The sequence below is a fragment of the Canis aureus genome, chromosome 8, assembly GCF_053574225.1.
Source record: "Canis aureus isolate CA01 chromosome 8, VMU_Caureus_v.1.0, whole genome shotgun sequence".
NCBI lineage: Eukaryota > Metazoa > Chordata > Mammalia > Carnivora > Canidae > Canis > Canis aureus.
This window is the reverse complement of record NC_135618.1, coordinates 76,793,738-76,798,513: the sequence shown is the minus strand read 5'-3', so window position 1 is coordinate 76,798,513 and position 4,776 is coordinate 76,793,738. Positions and strand designations below refer to the sequence as shown.

General features: G+C 40.5%; 1 long non-coding RNA gene across 2 annotated transcripts; it reads left to right on the top strand.

Annotated features, from left to right (window-relative positions):
• Nucleotides 1–205: 205 nt before the first annotated feature.
• LOC144318211 (uncharacterized) lies at nt 206–3,697 on the top strand. 2 transcript variants are annotated; one of them, XR_013384024.1, is made up of 4 exons: nt 206–622; nt 2,195–2,319; nt 2,409–2,579; nt 3,222–3,697. It is a non-coding gene; the product is annotated as an uncharacterized LOC144318211 (long non-coding RNA). The 2 variants fall into 2 exon arrangements; XR_013384023.1 differs by lacking the exon at nt 3,222–3,697 and having other exon boundaries at nt 2,409–3,207.
• The last annotated feature ends 1,079 nt before the right edge of the window (nt 3,698–4,776 follow it).

Below are 4,776 nucleotides of genomic sequence, written 5' to 3'. Positions count from 1 at the left end.
AACAAACTTAAAGAAACTCATTGATAATAATACAATAATACTAGGGAACATTAACTCACAGCAATGGACAAATCGACTAAGCAGAAAAATAATAAGGAAACAAGGGCTTTGAATGACACATTGGGCCAGGTAGACTTAATAGACACAGAGCATTCCCTCTTTTTTTTTTTAAATTTTTTATTTATTTATGATAGTCACACACACACAGAGAGAGAGAGAAGCAGAGACACAGGCAGAGGGAGAAGCAGGCTCCATGCACCGGGAGCCCGACGTGGGATTCGATCCCGGGTCTCCAGGATCGCGCCCTGGGCCAAAGGCAGGCACCAAACCGCTGCGCCACCCAGGGATCCCTCCCTCTTTTTGAGTACACATGCAACATTACAAATCAGTACAAAAAGATTGAGATCATACCATGCATATTTTCAGACCACAACACTATGAAACTTGAAGTCAACCACAAGAAAAAAAATTGGAAAGACCACAAATAGATGGAGGTTAAAGAGCATCCTACTCAAGAATGAATGGGTTAACCAAGAAATTAAAGAAGAAATTTTAAAAATACATGGAAGCAAATGAAAATGAAAACACAACAATCCTAAACCTTTGGGACACAGCAAAAGAGGTAAGTATATAAGTGGGAAGTATATAGTAACACAGGCCTTCCTCAAGAAGCAAGAAAAGTCTTTTTTTTTAAAAGATTCTACTTATTTATGATAGACATAGAGAGAGAGAGGCAGAGACACAAGCAGAGGGAGAAGCAGGCTCCATGCTGGGAGCCTGATGCAGGACTCGATCCTGGGACTTCAGGATTGTGCCCTGGGCCAAAGGCAGGCGCTAAACCGCTGCGCCACCCAGGGTTCCCGAGAGTATATAATTCTAAGTGAAATAAGTCCATCAGAGAAAGACAAATACCATATGATTTCACTCATATGTAGAATTTAAGAAACAACACAAATGAGTAAAGGGGAGAGAGAGAGAGCAAGAAACAGACTCTTAACTATGGAAGGAACCTAGGTGGAGGAATGGGTGAAAGAGGGGATGACTCAGCATGATGATCACTGGGTCACATGGAATTGTTGAATCATGATATCATACACCTGAAACTATTATAACACGGTATGGTCACTATACTAGAATTTAAAAAAAAGAGATATCACCAGATTGTTTTCCTTAAAGGTTGTTGCAATTTACACTTCTATCAGATAATGCATGAAAGTGCCTGTTTCTCCACATTCTTGACAGTATCAGAAATAGTCTTTTACTTTTTCTTCAGTATGATGGATAGAAAATGATTTCTCATTACTTTGCATTTCTATGAGAGAAGTTGACTATCTTATTCTGTGTTTATTTCAAATTACTGTCCATCCAAGTGCTTGGGATGAGTATAGGAGCTTTATAATGGTTTGTCCTAACTTGTTGGCATTCCACCTGTCTTATTCTTCCAACCATATTTTCTTTAAACTTTCTTGAAATGTCTTTTGTCATTCAGAAATGTCACCTTCATGTAGTTAAATCTCTTACTATTTTCCTTTATAGTTTCCAGGTTTCTGTTTTCCTTAAGAAAGACTATTTTACTCTTGGGTTAGATATTTTCCTATATGTTCTGACACTTTTCATGGCTTTATTTCTACACTTAGTTCTATAGTGCATGTAAAATTAATTTTTCCTCTATGTTAGATGTAGGAGACTGTTTAGATACACAGCAGATTATGCAAATGTTATTTAGCAATCAGCCATTTTTTGGTCACCATAATGAAACATTTGTGATCTATAATTTTTTTTTAAGATTTTATTTATTCATTCATGAGAGACATGGAGCGAGGGAGAGAGAGAGAGAGAGAGAGAGAGAGGCAGAGATACAGGCAGAGGGAGAAGCAGGCTCCATGCAGGGAGCCCAACATGGGACTCAATCCCAGGTCTCCAGGATCATGCCCTGGGCTGAAGGCGGTGCTAAACTGTTGAGCCACCCAGCCTGCCCTAGAATTTCTACATAAGACATTACCACAATCTTAGCAGTTTAAATGTACTGGTTACCTTGAAGTTCTGTATGTCAGAAGCTCATACAATGTTGTGTGTCAGAAGCCCAGTATGGGTCTCACTGCGGAAAATCAAAGGGTCAGCAGGGTTGTGTTCCATCCTGGGGGCTTTAGGAGAAAATTGTTTCCTTACTATTCCAGGTTTTTTTTTTTTTTAGAATTTAGTTCCTTTCAGCTGCCCATTTCCTTGGTGGCTTCCAGTGGAGGGTCCTTCCCAGCTTCTGGAGGCCCTTTGAGTTCTTTGGCTTAAAGTCCCATTCCTTTATCTTCAATGCCAGCAAAGGTAGGTAAAGTACCTCTCATGCTGCAACCCTTTCCTGCCTCTTTTTCCCCTGTACATTTTTTAAAAAGATTTTATTTATTTATTCATAGAGACAGAGAGAGAGAGAGAGGCAGAGACACAGGCAGAGGGAGAAGCAGGCTCCATGCAGGGAGCCCGACGCAGGACTCGATCCCGGGTCTCCAGGATCACACCTCGGGTTGAAGGCAGCACTAAACCGCTGGGCCACCGGGGCTGCCCTGCCCCTGTACATTTTTGAACCAGTCAGTCTGCTTTCCTCTTCCATTTTTAAGGGCACATATGATTATACCGGGACCATCTGGATAATCCAAAATAATCTCCCCATTTTAAAGTAACTTTAATGCCATCTGCAAAATTTCTCTTGCCATGTGGAGAAGTATATTCACAAGCTCCAGGGATGAGGGCATGGGCATGGGCATTTTGGTTGGGTGGTAGGTGGGCAGAGGCATTATTTTGCCTACCAGAACTTCTTTTATCATATATTAAATTTTCATCTGTTTTGGGTTTGGGCCCCACATTTCTGCGCTCTGCTCTATTACATTGGTTGACTTGTCTATTCTATGCCTTGATCTACATTGCCTTGATCATAGCAGCCATGCAGATGGTTTTATTATTTGGTAAGACAACTTTCTCCTGATTGACCTTTTTCAAAATTGTCTGGGCAGCCTTTGTTCCAGGCTCCTCATCTCATCCAGAGTGATTTGGTTAGTAAGTTTGGATCGCCCTAGCAGGGAGTTGGGAAAGCAATCATGCAATTATTTTTTAATAAAAATTAAACATTTTTAAACATCTTATAAAAATTCTTATGCTAAACATTTTATAAAAATTTCTTTTTTTTTTAAAGTTTTATTTTTTTATTATTATTATTATTTTTTTTATGATAGGCACACAGTGAGAGAGAGAGAGGCAGAGACACAGGCAGAGGGAGAAGCAGGCTCCATGCACCGGGAGCCCGACGTGGGATTCGATCCCGGGTCTCCAGGATCGCGCCCTGGGCCAAAGGCAGGCGCCAAACCGCTGCGCCACCCAGGGATCCCCCATAAAAATTTCTTATACATAAACTCATAAACATTGGGACTATTGTTGAGAATAAGGATTTTGAAGTTTGGCAATCAGCATTTTATTAAGGACTAGCTGGCTTCCTTGGGTTGCTTGGGAGAATGAACCATTATACATAAATCTGGGCCTTTTGAGACAAAAACACACTATGTAGAGTTGCTCCTGTGAGAAGCAGCTTTGTGATAAATAAATACCTGTGATTTTTTATTTTTATTATTATTTTTTATAAATACCTGTGATTGATTGCCCTTGTGTCTTTGGATCAGGAGATTTATTTGCAAGCAGCTTAATCTGCATTACCTATTTCTTTTTTTTTTTTTTAAATTTATTTTTTATTGGTGTTCAATTTACTAACATACAGAATAACACCCAGTGCCCGTCACCCATTCACTCCCACCACCCGTCCTCCTCCCCTTCTACCACCCCTAGTACGTTTCCCAGAGTTAGGAGTCTTTACGTTCTGTCTCCCTTTCTGATATTTCCCACACATTTCTTCTCCCTTCCCTTATATTCCCTTTCACTATTATTTATATTCCCCAAATGAATGAGAACATATAATGTTTGTCCTTCTCCGACTGACTTACTTCACTCAGCATAATACCCTCCAGTTCCATCCACGTTGAAGCAAATGGTGGGTATTTGTCATTTCTAATAGCTGAGCAATATTCCATTGTATACATAAACCACATCTTCTTTATCCATTCATCTTTCGTTGGACACCGAGGCTCCTTCCACAGTTTGGCTATTGTGGCCATTGCTGCTATAAACATCGGGGTGCAGGTGTCCCGGCGTTTCATTGCATTTGTCTCTTTGGGGTAAATCCCCAACAGTGCAATTGCTGGGTCGTAGGGCAGGTATATTTTTAACTGTTTGAGGAACCTCCACACAGTTTTCCAGAGTGGCTGCACCAGTTCACATTCCCACCAACAGTGTAAGAGGGTTCCCTTTTCTCCACATCCTCTCCAACATTTGTTGTTTCCTGCCTTGTTAATTTTCCCCATTCTCACTGGTGTGAGGTGGTATCTCATTGTAGTTTTGATTTGTATTTCCCTGATGGCAAGTGATGCAGAGCATTTTCTCATATGCATGTTGGCCATGTCTATGTCTTCCTCTGTGAGATTTCTCTTCATGTCTTTTGCCCATTTCATGATTGGATTGTTTGTTTCTTTGGTGTTGAGTTTAATAAGTTCTTTTTTTTTTTTTTTTTTTTTTATTTTTTTATTTTTTTTTATTTTTTTATTTTATTTATTTATTTAGGATAGTCACAGAGAGAGAGAGAGAGAGGCAGAGACATAGGCAGAGGGAGAAGCAGGCTCCATGCACGGGAGCCCGACGTGGGATTCGATCCCGGGTCTCCAGGATCGCGCCCTGGGCCAAAGG